This window comes from Balaenoptera physalus, assembly GCF_965194825.1.
Source record: "Balaenoptera physalus genome assembly, chromosome: 8".
Taxonomy (NCBI): Eukaryota; Metazoa; Chordata; class Mammalia; order Artiodactyla; family Balaenopteridae; genus Balaenoptera; species Balaenoptera physalus.
This window is the reverse complement of record NC_138887.1, coordinates 46978864-46996529: the sequence shown is the minus strand read 5'-3', so window position 1 is coordinate 46996529 and position 17666 is coordinate 46978864. Positions and strand designations below refer to the sequence as shown.

At 37.4% G+C, this 17666-nt stretch overlaps 1 protein-coding gene across 23 annotated transcripts in view; it reads left to right on the top strand.

Annotated features, from left to right (window-relative positions):
- LOC309665796 (uncharacterized protein) overlaps window positions 1–17666 on the top strand; it is a gene marked incomplete at its 5' end in the record, with an annotated part of 60504 nt that overhangs the window by 8277 nt on the left and 34561 nt on the right. For 5 of the 23 annotated variants that reach the window (XR_014266705.1, XR_014266706.1, XR_014266711.1 and 2 more), the window contains one exon: window positions 9891–10005. The exons of 15 other annotated variants lie outside the window; for them this stretch is intronic. Of the gene's footprint in view, window positions 1–9890; window positions 10006–16325; window positions 16870–17666 lie in introns of all 23 variants that reach the window. 3 more of the 23 variants (XR_014266703.1, XR_014266704.1, XR_014266715.1) reach the window with 1 other exon arrangement.

Here is a 17666-nt window from a genome sequence, read left to right as displayed (position 1 = left end):
GCACTAGAGAAAGTGATATGGCCTCTTACTTAAGGATGCATTGGATACCCTTAATATACATGCAACAGATGCATACAGACACATGCAAGGTAAAGGTTTTTCTTGACCTGAAATTGTTAGAGGTAAAATCTAAACTCAGTAGGAAACACTGTTTTTCAAGCAAGCTATTCCTCCCCCCAAATTACCTGAAATATCAACCTAGTCTTATAATACCTACCTAATTTAAGAATATCTACATTATATATATATATTTAAAAAATTTATTTAATTGAAATATAGTTGATTTACAATGTTGTGTTAATTTCTGCTGTACAACAAAGTGATTGTTATACATATATATACATTCTTTTTCATATCCTTTTCCGTTATGGTTTCTCACAGGATATTGAATATAGTTCCCTGTGCTATACAGGAGGACGTTGTTGTTTATCCCTCCTATATATAATAGTTTGCATCTGCTAACCCCAAACTCCCAATCCTTCCCTTCCCCACCCTCACCCCCCTTGGCAACCACTAGTCTGTTCTCTTATGTCTGTGAGTCTGTTTCTGTTTCATAAAGAATATCTATCTTATATTAAATATAACCATAGTAAATTAAATTCCAGAGCATAATACCTTTGTTATAACAACTGCACCTTAAGTGGACAGACCTGGTGAAGACATGTAATATATAATTGTTAATTTAATGAAATTGGGAATAACAGGATTAGGAAAGCAGAGTTTATATGGGCCATCTTTCAGACTTGTGAATATTATTATTATATATAATCATATAATTGTAGCCACTGCAGCAGGATTATATTTATATTAGCAAACCTAGGGTAAAAAAAGATATGTAACTTCAGCAGTGAGAGTATCACTAATGTTTTCTTCCTGTGTCTTTTATGTTTCTTACCAGAAGGTTAACATTTATGCTGAATTTTAGTCTGTGATGGTTCAACCTGGTGTAGCAAGACATAAGGCTATTACAGCCTTTGTTACCCCTTTCTCTATTTCCATTATAATTGGATAAGCTCACTTTTGTTGAACAAGAGCCCATTTCACATGATACTGCAGTCTTTTCTCTCTTTTCCTTTTCCAAAGAGCCATCTGCTGTGGAATCATTCTCTGTTGAGCACACTCTTGATCTTGAGCCTGTAATAAATTTTCACAAGAGTCTCAGAGGAACCCATGCTGCTTTCCCGTTGTAGACCAATTGCAGGGAAATAAGTGATACAACAGTGCCTCATATATAATGTTATAAATAACTATGTTATTTGAAAATGTTGTAGTAGGTATAGTATAAGCAGTCTGTCTCTTGAAATGGGTAAAAATGAAAATAAACCTGAAACCCTCTGCTTTTAGTCCTTTCCTACCTCTCTCGTCATCACAACTACACTTTTATAAAGTAATAAATTGAATGAAGGATTTAGAAATTAGATATTCCTAGGATAGGTGGCTTATACCTAATGGTAGGATGCAATAAGTGACCAGTGTTTTCCTACCGTTTCCATATTCACTTGGTAGGAAAATCTGATATCAGATATTTTATTTTTATTAAATTGAAAATAGGAATCAAAATGGTTGAGTTCACTTCTTTTTATTGTTGTTTAAGCAAACAAAAGGTGAAATTCAACCCCAAGTAACTTTTTTTAAAGTCATAGATTATACACTATAGGTTTGCAATGAATGAGTCTGTCATTTCCTCAGCAACAGGCCTTCAGAGACCTCCTCAGACTCTAATAGCTATTCGTTCTACTCTCTCAACAAATGACCTTTACAGAGACTTTTAAGCATTAACTTCCTCAGCAGCCTGCTGCCCCCACCCCTGCCCCTGCTTATGTGCTCATCTGAGCTCATCCTAAACTCCTTTCCTCCAATCCTGGAGATGTTCCTTCTCTTATTCAAAGCTAATCCCTTCTTTTGTGTTTTTTGATCTCATCTCCCTCCCAGGACTATGCTCATTCCTTCTTCTATGTTTTCAACCATTATAGCCTGGTTTCTGCCTCCAACATGCCTCTGAAGATCATTAACGACTTCCACATTGTTAAATCCATGAAAATATTCTATTATCATTTACCTTAATTTTTAGCAGCATTTGCTCCTTAAATGACTATGTCATTCTTCTTCGAATACTCTTTTTTTCTTGGCTTTGAGATACAGTACTCTGGCATTCCTTCTACCTCTCTAAATGCTTCTTAGCTGGCCTGGCTTTTAAATTTCATAGTTCTTCATGGTGACCTCCTAGGCCTACATCTCTTCCTCACACTATCCTCTTTCTAAGTGATATCATCCACTGCAGTGGCTACAGTTGCTCTCTATACACTGATGACTCCTAAATTTATAACTCTGTTAATCTGTTATTCAAATGCCTTGTTGGATGTGGTACTTGGCTTAAATGTGGAAGGCTTACAGTGTGGAAAGTTGCATTTTCTAAACATGGCTGCAACAGTATTTCCCATCCAATGTGCTCTTCATATAATACGGTTTGATACTCCTTCCATCAAGAGGTGGAGGTGTATGACTTCTCCCCTTGAAACTGGACAGGTTTTGTGGCCGTTTTTAACCAATAAAGTATGTAGGAAGTGGTGCTATAGGACTTCTGAAGATAGGTTATAAAAGACCTGGCAGCCAACAAGTAAGCAGCCATCATATAAGCAGTCCAGCTGCCATACTGTGAGGAAGCCCAAACTAGCCCATTCAGAAAAACCACGTGGAGAGGCACTAAGAACATAAAAAAGAAGGATGATTGGAGATCCCCTAGCTGCTCCAGCCTCCCCTCCAAATTAGTTATCTATTGCTGCCTAACAAATTACCCCAAAATGTAGTGGCTTAAAACAGCAAGCATTTATTATCTCACAGTTTCTGTGGGTCAGGAGTTCAAGAGGGCTTAGCTAGGTGATTTTCTTAGGGACTCTCATGAACTTGCTATCAAGGTGTCAGCTGGGGCTTCAGTCATCTGAAGGCTTGACTGAGACTAGAAGAGCTAGTTCCCAGATGGCTTACTCATATGGCTGTTGGCAAGAGGCTTCATCCTTGGCTGTTGGTTGGGGGCTTCAGTTCCCACTATGTGGGCCTTTCCATAGAGCTGCTTGAGTGTCCTCAAGCACAGGGCAGCTGGCTTCCCCAAGAGCAAGTGATCCAAGAGTAAGGATGCTGCAGTGCCTTTAATGACCTAGTTTCAGAGGTTACACATTGTCACTTATATTTTAATCCATTTATTAGAAGTGAGTCACTATGGTAAACCCACACTCAAGGGGATAGGAATTGGGGTCCACCTTTTGAAGGAATTTGTGGGCACCCTCCATCCATTGTTACAGTGCCCACCATTATCTGACTGCAAAGGCATGAGACACCTGCAAGGTGGAACTGCCTATCCCAGCCTTTCCTAAAATTCTGATCCATAGAAACTATGAGTGGTAATAAAATGATTACTGTTGTTTGAAGCCACTATGTTTTAGAGTAATTTTTTTTCAGCATTAGCTAACCATAGCATGGAGTCTTTTGGATTAAACCTTGGAAAGCCAGAAAGTATTCCCCTCTTCTTTGGCATCCCCACAGACTTACCTGGGGTTTCTATTTCTTTTTCTTCCTCTAACCTAGGATTTTGACTCCAAGAAAGAAATAGCATATGGGGGGTCCTTCTCAGGTACCTATTAGCACTTGTTAGCTTATAAACATTTTAATTTCCTTTTGGTTGGAAAAACTGCTCTTATATCATTAACATTTTCCCCATGCTCTGGTTCATGATATAAACTCTGATCTAGGTGCTCTAGACCCTTCTCTTACTTTTTAAATGAAAGGTTTTAGAATCCTCAAAAATCCTTTTTTTTCCTTTATAGTTCCTGGCTCTTAAAGATGAAAAGTTCTGGATTTCAATATGGTCTCACATAAATTTATAAAAATCCATTCAGAAATTTAATTAACTTCTTAGTTCTAGCCTGTATGTATGTTCTTCCTCTGAATCAGAGCATGGAAAACTATCAAAGCTGCCTTTATGGTGGGGGAAGGATAACAGGTATAAGAAAGTGCAGGAAGGAACAGCAACTCATTAATAGCTCAAAGATATGATTATACTAAAGGAATAATTAACATACAGCATTTATATTAAGTGGTATTTGATTTTACATAATAAAAGTTTGCACAAAGTATGTGTACATGTCATAGTTCATTATCTTTTTATCTATTTATTTATTTGTGATAGATTTTGAAATTTGGGAGGTATGGAATGTATACCCAGGACTGGAATTCCAATTTACAAAATTGTACCATAGGAAATGGAGACTGAAGGAAACATGTACCTGGGAATTACCAGTATTTTTAGTAGACAAGCAACTCAGCAGAGTGCTTTCCAAAGACTACAGAGATGCTTCTGGGTTTCAAAAGGCTGGAAGTGGAGTATCCACCTGAGTCCTTTCCAATGATAGGGAGATAAGACAGTGGCAAGAGGGCACAGAAGTGGTAATAGGGCACAGTTCAGAGGTGTTGAGCCCTCTCACAGGAGATGAAGGATTAAAAAGATTAGGATTTTGAAAATCTTATAGGTTAGAAGCTGAAAATTCTTGTTACATATTACTTTCAACATATTTTAAAATATAACTGATGCAAGCACTTGCAAGCCATGGTGGTGCAGAAAAGAAATGTTGATGCAATAGATATTCCCATATTTATTACATTACTAATAATATGAAATAGTTATAGAAATTACCTGAATTCTACATGTCAGTAATTAGTAACATAGAGGTTACCTGAATATCTGGGCAGGAAATGGAAGTTCCGCCAGTAGCTCAAAGAGGCAGAGTCATGTTCTACATTTCCTGGTTGACCAGACATTTTTAACGTGCCTTCTCCCACAGCTTACATCAGAAGGGCAGGTGTAGCTTGTTCCACAAGGAATTTCTTCTAAGAGGGCCTTCTTGTACCTGGTTAAATCTGGAAAAATGACACATGGAGGCTCACATAGGGCTTCCTGATGACTCTTGCTTTATGTTTATTTGATTCTAAAGAAACTTTCTCCATGAGAGCTTCTACTGGTGATGAGGCCTATTCAACAACGAATTATTTTGTAATCAGGCATGTTGCAATCTGTCAGACGTGCAGTTGTCCATCTGCTGTGTCATTTCCACTGACATTATAAACTATAGTCTATTTGGACTGTTTTGGAAAGACAGAAATTGGCTAGTTCATCCTGTTTCCTTTACTGATGTCTCGGTGTCAGTACAGAAAATGTGGCTGAGAAGAAATTTAGGTGAAGTTCTTAAAATCTGTGATGGTTACATTTAGCCTACATTTCTGTTAAGAAAGTGATTCATACTTCATGTCTATTTCCAGTAGCCAAAACTAACACTATGTTAAGCCTAATTAAAAGCTCTCTCAAATTGCTAACTTCAAAGTTGCTGTAAGTAGCACAATTAGGAAATCTACACTGATTTTTTTTTTAAAAGAAACCATGTTTTTTCTACCATGCTTAATCCTGCCCCTAGAACCCTTGTTTGTTTAAAAGTTGTGGACTTTAAAAGGAGCTGTGGTACCTGCAGCTTTGTTCTGCTTTCTCAAGATTGCTTTGGCTATTCAGGGTCTTTTGTGGTTCCATACAAATTTTAGGATTATTTGTCCTAGTTCTATGAAACGTGCCATGACTATTTTGATAGGAATTGCATTAAATCTGTAGATTGCTTTTCATAGTATGGAAGCTTTAACAATATTAATTGTTCAAATCCATGAGCACAGTATATTTTTCCATTTACAATAAGTCCCCTATATACAAGCCTTCAAGATGAGAACTTTGAAAGATTCGAACATGCGTTCATGTGTCCAATCATGTAAGTTAGTTCTATTTGAGGAGGCATTGTTAATTTTTGAGGCACAGGGCTCGAACATAGAATAGTACATAAAGGTTGCAGCAGCCGTTCAGAATGCAATCCAATGCTACCGTGTCATCTACGATGAGAAAAAAGAGCTACTACCAGACATCACTGGATTGTTTTTTCAGGAGGGTAGATAGAATTGAATCCAGCAAGGAACCAGAACCTGTGCCATCAACGTCAGGTGTGAGTGAAGTTGCAGCTTGCCCTCCATCTCCTATTGCTGACAATCCTTCAGCTCTACCATCTCCCACCTCCTCTTCCTCCTCCAGTCAGTAACTCTTCTTGCCTGTTCACTCGATGCCAGCGCCTGTATACCAGCTGTTATACCGTACTACCATACTTTTCAAGGTACTGTACTATAAGATTAAAAATGTTTTTTATGTCTTATTTGTGTGAAAAGTATTATAAACCTATTACAGTACAGTACTTTATAGCCAATTGTATTATTAGTCTAACTTTGTTGGACTTATGAACAAATGCGCTCTTGGAACAGAACTCATTCATATGTAAGGGACATACTGTATTTGTGTCATTTTTAATTTTGTCAGTTGCCATATAGTTTTCAGAGTATAAATTTTTTCCTAGATATTTTATTCTTTTTGATGCAATTGTAAATGGATTTTCTTAATTTCTCTTTTTGGTAGGTTTTTTTTTTTTTTTTTTAAGTTCCTTCTTTCTTCTTGTTTCTTTTTTCTTTTTCATACTGGAGGTGTTCTTAAAATACCTGGCCTTCCTTGGCTCTCTGTCTCATGAGAGCGAGACAATGAAATCCTATGTTTAGAAGCTATGGGGAGGAAGCAGAGGGAGAGATTATTGACTGATAGATTTTACTGTAGGGCTTAGGGTTAATCTGGCCAGGCTTGGTCAGTTTTTTTTTTTTTTTAATGTAATTGTTATTTTATATTGGAGTATAGTTGATTTACAATGTTGTATTAGTTTCAGGTGTACAGCAAAGTGATTCAGTTATACATATACATATATCTATTCTTTTTCAGATTCTTTTCCCATATAGGTTATTACAGAATATTGAGTAGAGTTCTCTATGCTATACAATAGGTCCTTGTTGATTATCTATTTTGTTTTATTTTATTTTTTTAAAGATTTATTTATTTATTTTATTTATTTTTGGCTGCGTCAGGTCTTAGCTGAGGCACATGGGATCTTTCATTGTGGAGCACAGGCTCTTCGTTGTGGTGCGTGGGCTTCTCTCTAGTTGTGGTGTGCGGGGCTTTTCTCTTCTCTAGTTGTGGTGTGCGGGTTTTCTCTTCTCTAGTTGTGGCATGCAGGCTCCAGGGCATGTGGGCTCTGTAGTTGTGGCACGCAGGCTCCAGGGCACGTGGGCTCTGTAGTTTGTGGCACGTGGGCTCTAGTTGAGGCACGTGAGCTCAGTAGTTGTGGCACGTGGGCTTAGTTGCCCTGTGGCATGTGGGATCTTAGTTCCCTGACCAGGAGTCAAACCCGCGTCCCCTGCATTGTAAGGCGGATTCTTTACCACTGGACCACCAGGGAAGTCCCTGATTATCTATTTATATGTAGTAGTGTCTCTATGTGATAGTTTGTTGTTAGTGTATAGAAATGCAACCAATTTTTGTGTATTTAGTATCCTGCAACTTTACTGAATTCATTTATTAGTTCTAATAGTTTTTTGGTGGAGTCTTTAGGGTTTTCTATATATAGTATCATGTAATCTGCAAATAGTGACAGTTTTACTTCTTCCCTGATTTCAGACTATACTGCAAAGCTATAATAATCAAAACAGTATGGTACTGGCACAAAAACAGACACATAGGTCAATGACAGAATAGAGAGCCCAGAAATAAACCCATGCTTACATGGTCAACTAATCTATGACAAAGGAGGCAAGCGTATACAATGGTGAAAAGAGTGTCTTTAATAACTGGTGTTGGAAAAGCTTGACAGCTACATGCAAAAGAATGAAACTAGACCATTTTCTTACACCATATACAAAAATAAACTCAAAATTGATTAAAGACTTAGCTGTAAGACCTGAAACCATAAAACTCCTAGAAGAAAACATAGGCAGGTTGCTCTTTGACATTGGTCTTAGCAATATTTTTTTGGATCTGTCCCCTCAGGCAAGGGCAACAAAAGCAAAAATAAACAAATGATAAACAAATGGGACTATGTCAAATTACAAAGCTTTTGCACAGTGAAGGTAACCACTAACAAAATGAAATGGCAACCTACCAGATGGAAGAAGATATTTGCAAATGATCTGTCTGATAAGGGGTCAATATCCAAAATATTTAAGGAATGCATACAGCTCAATATAAGCAAACAAACAAACAATCTGTTTTAAAAATGAACAGAGGACCTGAATAGACACTTTTCCAAAGAAGACATACAGATGGCCAACAGGCACATGAAAAGATGCTCAACATCACTAATCATCAGGGAAATGCAAATCAAAACCACAATGACATATCACCTCACACCTATCAGAATGCCTATTATCAAAAAGACAAGAAAAAACAAGGGTTGGTGAGAATGTGGAGAAAAGGGAAGCCTTGTGCACTGTTGGTGTGAATGTAAATTGGTACAGCCACTATGGAAAAACAGTATGGAGGTTTCTCAAAAAATTAAAAATAGAACTACCATATAATCCAGTAATTCCATTTCTGGGTATTTATCCAATGAAAATGAAAACACTAATTTGGAATGATGTATGCACTCAGTGTTCACTGCAGCATTATTTACAATAGCCAAGATAGGGAAGCAACTTAAGTGTCCACTGGTGGATGAATGGATAAAGAAGATGTATGTATATTATATATTATATATATATATATATATATATAAAATATTACTCAACCATAAAAGAGAATGAAATCTTGCCATTTGTGACAACATGAATGGACCTAGAAAGTATTATGCTAAATGAAATAAGTCAGACAGAGAAAGACAAATACCTTATGACCTCTCTTATATGCGGAATCTGAAAAACAAACATAACAAGATAGAAAGAGACTCATTGATACAAAGAATAAACTAGTGGTTGTGGGGGGGGGCTGGGAGGATGGGTGACATAGGTAAAGGGGAATAAGAGGTACAAAATTCCAGTTATAAATAAGTCATGGGGACGTAATGTAACATAGGAAATGTGGTCAGTGATATTGTAATAACTTTGCATGGTGACAGATGGTAACTAGACTTATAGTGGTGATCATTTCATAAGGTATAAAAATATTGAATCACTATGTTATACACCTGCAACTAATAAATATTGTAAGTCAATTGTACTTTAATGAGAAAAAGAAAAAATGCTAACATGCATTTTAACATGCATGGCAAATCTCCAAATAAATAATGTTTCTATATTTCAAAAATAAATAATAAAAGGTGCTGTGGCAGTACTCACATGTCAGCTAGGGTTTCTTGTCTCCTATCTCATGAAGTCAGTGTAAGATTGTCTCAAATGCCCAGTTCCAAAGTCCAGTTACATTGAAAGCTTTCCATAGTCTTCTGCAGGTTCTCAGAGTTTTATGCTATCATGTTTCTCTCTTCCTTTAATTCTTGCATCGATTTTACCTTAAAGAATTGAGTGTCTTCACCAGTTATCACAGGGCTTCTCATTCCAAGATTTTAGCGACGTTAAGAAAGGAGTCATACCCTTCCAACATTTGCCTGGCTTCTTTTTCTCTTCTACTCTCTCTCTTACTTCTCAAAACAAAGCCAGTTCCTCTTCTTGCCTCAGACATAGCATTTTAGCAGGCTGATATTCTTGATCTTACTTGTGGTGAAGTCTACTACTGATCCCCATGATTATTCTTCCCTTGTTCAGTAGTAATAGTAGAATATTTGTGTGCCAAGATAATAATTCCTGGTAATAATTTCCTAGCCTCCTGTGCAGCCAGGTTTAATTGCATGACTGTCACTCTGGCCAAAGTGTTGTATGCAGCACTGATGTTTACAACATCAGGGTATTTTCCCTAAAGGAATGAGCCTGCCCTCCTTTTTGCTTTCACCTCTTCCTTCTGGCTGGAATGTGGGTGTGGTGGTAATGAGTCATTTTTAACTACACAGATAAAGGCTATAGGAATAGTGGAGTGACAAGATGGATTGACATGACGGAGTTCCACACACCTGACTTTTCCCATGCCTGTCCTTGACTGATTATGCCCTGTTACATGGGAGAGAGGTAAACGTCTATCTTCTTCTTAATCTATTTGTATTTTGGGTTTCTGTTTCTGCAGCTGAGTCTATATGCTAATCCATACAAAGCCTTCAAGCTCTTACCCTTCACACCAAGGCATTTCTTAGACACTTTCTAAGAAGAACTCTGATGAACCAAATTTCCTCCCCTCTTAATATTTATGTATTAAACTTTGTGTAGAAAGGGAAGATGAGTGACATTTCCTTAAGTAGAGATGTGAGAGTAAAGGTACTTTAGGTGGAGAGAGGTAATATTTCATGAGGTAATATTCAGAAAAGTGTAAAGCATTTCTAGAGAATAAAAACCCTGCAATTTGAGTGGAGCATAGGGGAATTCTGGAAAACAAGGTTGGAAATGTGACTTCAGTGAGGTAAGGTAATGGAGGAGTATATCGGTGAGCCTTGGCTAATTTGTTGTGTCACAGAACACCAACTTTAGTGTCTTACAAAAACAGTTATTAGTTCACTGTTAATGGGTTGGCAGTTGGGGCTGGCAGCAGTTGGTCAGTTTCACCTGGGCTTACTCCTGCAGCTGAAATCAGTTGGAAGATTAACTGGGATTGGGTGGCCTCATTCACATGTCTAGTTGATAGGTTGATGGCTGGTGTGGCTTAGTTCTCCTCCATGTTGTCACTTCAGGCGTCTGGCTTCAGATTGTCCAAATGGCAGCAATGTTCCAAGAGCAGCAAAGAAGACAAGTCTCAATGCTCACTTTCTAAGCCTCTAGTTGTTTCATATTAGCAAGTCAGTGGCCAAGCCCACATGTATAGATAATACTTCACCTCTTGGTAGGAAGAATTGCAGATGATCAGAGGACAGTATTTTATAATCTGATAGATCCTTGAATACTAAACTAAGAAATTTGGAATTTTAATTGGTAGACAGTGAGAAAGGAAGGGCACAGATTTAGAGACCAAACTTAGATGTAGCCAAAAAACTCTCTTTTTAGAAGAGTTTTAGATTTATAGAAAAATGGAGAAGATGGTACAGAATCCCCATATACCATACGTTTAGTATCCCTTGTTATTAAGGTCTTACATTAATATGGTATATTTGTTACAAGTAACGAGCCAGTACTGATACAGTATTATTAATTAAAATCTGTGCTTTATTTAGATTTCTTTAGCATTTACTAATACCCTTTTTCTGTTCCAGGATCCCAGGATACCATATTACATGTAGTTGTAGTGTCTCCTCTTGGTTGTGAAAGCTTCTAGACTTTCCATGTTTTTGATGACCTTGACAATTTCGAGGAGTACAGGTCAGATATTCTGTAGGATGTACCTCTATTGGAATTTGTCTGATGTTTTTCTCATAGTTAGATTTGGTTTATGAGTTTTTGGAAGGAAGACCAGAGAGGTAAAGTGCCAGTTTCAACATATCAAAGGTACATACTGTCCTCATGACTTCCCGCTGTTAATGTGAATCTTGATCACCTGGCTGAGGTAGTTTTTGTCAGGTTCCTCCATTATAAAGTCACCCTCCTGCCAACACCCCCTGCCCCCAACCGTGTACTCTTTGGAAGGAAGTCACTATTCTCAGCCCACACTTAAGTAGTGGGATGTTATTCTCCCTGTTCTTGAGGATGGAATATCTACATCAGTTATTTGGAATTGCTCTACATGGGAGATTTATTTCTTCTTCTCCATTTATTACTTTACTCAGTGATATCTTTATATCAGTATGAACTCATGGGCACTTACATACTTTGGGTTATAACCTGATACTAATTTTTATTTTTTTGCTCAAATTGTTCCAGATTTGAGTTGGCTTCTGTGCCCCTTTGACATACCCTCGTCAATCATAGGCCAGTGTAGCCTAGAAAGCCAGGCTGCACCAGTATAGGGAGCAGGTTGCATAAGGCATGGAAGGCAAAAAATGGAAGTTGCATGAGGACAGCCAAAGGGTGGTGGGAATTAAGGAAATGCTTAACTTTTTTTTTTCAACTTCTTTAAAAAAATTTTTTTTATTTTTAAATTTTTATATATTTACTTATTGGCTGTGTTGCGTCTTCGTTGCTGCGCGTGGGCTTTCTCTAGTTGTAGAGGGTGAGGGCTAGTCTTCGATGCGGTGCGCAGGCTTCTCATTGTGGTGGTTTCGCTTGTTGTGGAGCACGGGCTCTAGAGCGCAGGCTCAGTAGTTGTGGCGCAGGGGCTTAGTTGCTCAGCGGCATGTGGGATCTTCCCAGACCAGGGCTTGAACCCGTGTCCCCTGCATTGGCAGGCGGATTCTTAACCACTGCGCCACCAGGGAAGCCCAAGGAAATGCTTAACTCTTTTTTCATATAAATTGGAGAAAATAAGAATTATCCCATTATGACAGATTTTAAGGTTAAAGATATCATCAGGGAAAAGCCAGATGTTGACTGTGTTATTATAGCTGAAAAAATACTTCTGGAAGAGTTTGAGGGTGCAGAGAGCTTTTACAATTGAACAGAGATGCCATAGAATGCAGTGGAAGGGGCTAGTAAAGTGCTTGGCAGAGGTGGGAGACTGTGGAAGAGGGAGGGGAAAAGATGGAGATTTAGGTTCATGAATCAAAAGGGTACTTATAAGATAAGATGTTACAATATATCAGTATGAGCCCCAGAGTAGGGATTTGGTAGTTAAATACATGAATAAAAATATCTCCGACAAATGGCAAATTAGTGACTAATAATTGTTTGCTCAAACAATTATTTGGGATAAGATGAATGAAGAGCATATGCTGCTTATTGGAGTTGTCAATACTTAGCTGAGCTGTTGACAAAAATGGAAGGATATTAAATTAGAACCGCTGTCTCATGGACTGTATTCAGAGAATACCGGAAACACTGGTGCTTTAAATATTCACATGAAAAAGTCATAATGCAAATGACTTTTTACAATATGTGAAAAAATTATAGAATGATATATGGACTATGTCATTATACTTTCTTAGGTTGGGGAGGAGGAAAGATAATGGTTCTCTCTTTCTCCCACAATACTCTACATTCCCAAAACATTTTGGTACGTATCTCTCATTTGGGGTTTTCATTTGGGGAGAGATGGGAGGTGGGAAGAATGCTCTGAGAAGCAGAGACAGAATTAAATTGAAGAAAAAGCATACGCTCCCTTACTTATCTCTTACCTCCCCCACCCCGCCCCCAACCTCGCCACCACTGGAGAACTGGCTTAGGGTGACAAAGAGATCAATGATCTCCATGTGCCTGCTTTGAGCAACACAATGAGAACAGAATCAGAAACTGGATTTAAACTCAACTTTGAAGGCAGAAATACCTGAAATTTTTGAGGTGAAGAACTGGACAATTTAAAATGACCCAAAATAACAAAACAGAATTATCTCCAGCTGGGAAAAATCTTTATAAATCTAGGCCAGAAGTTTGTATCTATCATTTCATGTTATCTTCTGTCATTGACTAGTTACCTGTTCTTGGGCAAGTTAATTCATACTAGGAAGTTTCTTTATTCATAGGGTTCTGAAGACTTAATCTATGGATAAAGGTTTTTCTCTGTAGTTTTGTTTTAGTTTTTATTTGAAATAGAATTAATCTCAAACTTACAGGAAAGTTGCATGTACAGTATAATTCACTTTTTTTCCTAAGCCATTTGAGAGTCTGTTGCTGACGTGATGCACCATCACCCATGAATACTTCTCTGTGTATTTCCTACAGTGACATTTTCCTACATAATCATAATAAATATATTACTATCTAATCCTCAAACTTCACCTACTGTCTTAATATGTCCTTTACAGAAAAAGAATCCAGTCCAAACCATGTGTTGCATTTAGTTGTCATTGTTCTTTACTCTTCATCAATATGGAAGAGTTCTTTCATCTCTTCCTTCACTTTCTAGACCTTGACATTTATGAAGATTACAGACCAGTTTTTTTTTCTAATTTTTAAAAATTTTTATTGGAGTACAGTTGATTTACAATATGTTAGTTTCAGGTGTACAGCAAAGTGAATCTATACATATACATATACCCACTCTTTTTTAGATTGTTTTCCCATATAGGCCATTACAGAGTATTGGGTAGAGTTCCCTGTGCTGTACAGTAGGTCCTTATTAGTTATCTGTTTTACATATAGTAGTGTGTATATGTCAATCCCAAACTTCCAGTTTGCCCCTCCCCCCCTTTATCCCCTGGTAACCATAAATTTATTTTCTACATCCGTAACTCTATTTCTGTTTTGTAGATAAGTTCATTTGTACCCTTTTTTTTTATATTCCACATATAAGTGATATCATATGATATTTGTCTTTCTCTGTCTGACTTATTTCACTTAGTATGACAATCTCTAGGTCCATCCATATTGCTGCAAATGGCATTATTTTGTTCTTTTTTTTAATGGCTGAGTAATATTCCATTGTATATGTATATCACATCTTCTTTCTCCATTCATCTGTCGATGGACATTTATGTTGTTTCCATGTCTTGGCTATTGTAAATAGTGCTGCTATGAACATAAGGGTGCATGTATCCTTTCGAATTATAGTTTTGTCTGGGTATATGCCCCGGAGTGGGATTTCTGGATCATATGGCAACTTTATTTTTAGGTTTTTGAGGAAGCTCCATACTGTTTTCCACAGTGGCTGTACCACTTTACATTCCCACCAACAGTGTAAGTCCCTCTTCTGTACACCCTCTCCAGCATTTATTTGTAGAGGTTTTAATGATGGCCATCTGACCAGTGTGGGTTGTTTGGTTTTTTTTGTTGTTGAGTTGTATGAGCTGATTGTATATTTTGGAAATTAAGCCCTTGTTGGTTGCACCATTTGCAAATATTTTCTCCCAGTCTATAGGTTGTCTTTTCATTTTGTTTGTGGTTTCCTTTGCTGTGCAAAATCTTATAAGTTTGATTATGTCCCATTTGTTTATTTTTCCTTTTATTTCTATTGCCTTGGAAGACTGATCAGAGAAAACATTGGTACAATTTATGTCAGAGAATGTTTTGCCTATGTTCTTTTCTAGGAGTTTTGTAGTGTTATATCTTATATTGAAGTCTTTATGCCATTTTGAGGGTTTTTTTGTGTGTATAGTGTGAGGGAGTGTTGTAACTTCACTGATTTACATGCAGCTGTCCAACTTTCCCAACACCACTTGCTGAAGAGACTGTCTTTTCTCCATTGTATATTCTTGCCTCCTTTGTCGAAGATTAATTGACTATAGGTGTGTGAGTTTATTTCTGGGCTCTCTGTTCTGTTCCATTGATCCATATGTCTGTTTTTGTGCCAGTACCACACTCTTTTGATTACTGTAGCTTTGTAATATTGTCTGAAGTTTGGGAGGGTTATGCTTCTGGCCTTGCAGAACAAACTGATTCTTAGTCTCCTTCAATGACTTTCAGATTAGCTTATTTCAAGTTTTAAGGTCCAAAGGCACTATTAGTTGGAGGAGAATTGACTTTAGGAAATATACTAATACCTCTAAAGTTAAAAGTTAACACATAGAAAAGTTTGTCTCATTCATTCATTCATTCACCAAATATGTGTTAAGCTCATAGGTTTGGGCAGTGCACCAGGCTAAATGCTGAAAAGATAACCACTAAAGGCTGGTCCACAATCCCTTATCTACAATTTGGAAGTTTTCAAAGCTGCAATTTTCTTCTGAAATTTTGTGCCAAAATTCATTTGGTTGCAAAACTAGGTCTCAGCTAACATGAGGCTTTTTATGGTCTTTTTTGTTTCCACTCAACTTGAATGTTTATGTATGCCATTGCCAAAATATTTATGTATTTGACTGAAAGGTAAAGATCCAGACCCACTAAGGGTATTTCATCTTAATGATTTATGCATCATTTTACCTTTTCAGAAGGTTGGGGGGAAAATCTGATTCTGAAACATTTCTGACTCCAAGCATGTCAAATAGGGATGGCAAATCTGTTCCCAAGGAATTTATAGACCTGTGCACAGTAGAATCACCTGACCAGCTGTTAAAGTGTGTCAGTGCTCAATTGTCACTTAAGATCTTTTAAAACGGAAGTGCTGGGGTGGCATCAGTATTTTTTTTAAACTCCCCAGGTGATTCTAATATGTATCCAGGTTCGAGAGCTACTGTAATTGACATATAAATGATGGGATACTGATTGGGTGACTTTGGGAGCGCCTGCCAGAGTTCAGAATCCCATCCTTTAAGGGTATGCTGAAAAAGTGCAGTATGTTGAGAAGAGAGTGACCAGGAGAGTAGAGGGGGTGGACATTATGACCTAAGAAATCATGATATCAGAAAATAACTCAAGTAATTGGAAATATTAGATGGAGCAGAAAAGACTTAAGCAAAGTGTGTATGATATCAGCCTATAGGATTTGATTTTGTCCGCAGGGTTCCAGAAGATAAATCAAATTCTAGTTCAAAGAATCAGCTCTTGGTAAAAGGATAAACAAAATTGACAAACCTCTGGCCAGGCTCACCAAGAAGAAAAGAGAGAAGACCCAAATAAACAAAATAAGAAATGAAAGAGGAGAAATCACAGCAGATACCACAGAAGTACAAAAAACCATAAGAGAATACTGTGAACAATTATATGCCAACATATTTGACAAGTAAAGGAAATGGACAACTTTCTAGAAACATACATCCCAACAAAACTGAATCAGGAAGAAATACATAACTTGAACATACCAGTCACTGGAAATGAAATAGAATCTGTAATAAAAAAAAAAAAACTACCTACAAACAAAAGTTCAGGACCAGATGGCTTCACTGTGGAGTTCTACCAAACACACAAAGAAGAACTTGCACTGATCCTTCTAAAACTCTTCCAGAAGATTGAAGAAGAAGGGACACTCCCAAAGACATTCTATGAAGCCACCATCACCCTGATACCAAAACCAGACAAAGACACTATCAAAAAAGAAAATTACAAGTCAGTATCTTTGATGAATGTAGATGTACAAATTCTCAACAAAATATTAGCAAACCGAATTCAACAACACGTAAAAACGGTCATACACTACAACCAAGTTGGATGCATTCCAGGGTCACAAGGGTGATTCAACATGCAAATCAATCAATGTGATACACCACATCAACAAAAGAAAGGACAAAAACCACATGATCGTCTCAATAGATGCAGAAAAAGCATTTGATAAAATTCAACATTCATTCATGATAAAAACCCTTAGAAAAGTTGGTATAGAGGGAACATATCTCAACATAATAAAAGCTATTTATGACAAACCCACAGCTAACGTAATACTCAACAGTGAAAAGCTGAAAGCCTTCATGCTGAAATCTGGAATAGGGCGAGGATGCCCACTCTCACCACTTCTATTCAACATAATATTGGAAGTCCTAGCCACAGGAATCAGACAAACCAGTTTTATAAAATGTCCCACCGTTTGTGTTTGTCTAATATGTCCTCACCACTAAATTTAGGTTCTGTGCCTTTCTCAGCAATATCACAGAAACAATGCCAGGTTCCTCTCATTGAATCCTATCAGGTGGCACAAAACTTTGATTTATCTCATTGTATTCATTGCTGCTGTAACAAATTAGCACAAATTTAGTGAGTTAAAACCACAAAAATTTATTTTACATTTTTGGAGATCAGAAGGCTGAAATGGGATCACTGGGCTAAAATGGAGGTATCAGCACGGCTGAATTCCTTCCGGAGACTTTGGGGAAAATCTGTTTGCTTCCATTTTTAGCTTCTAGAGGCTG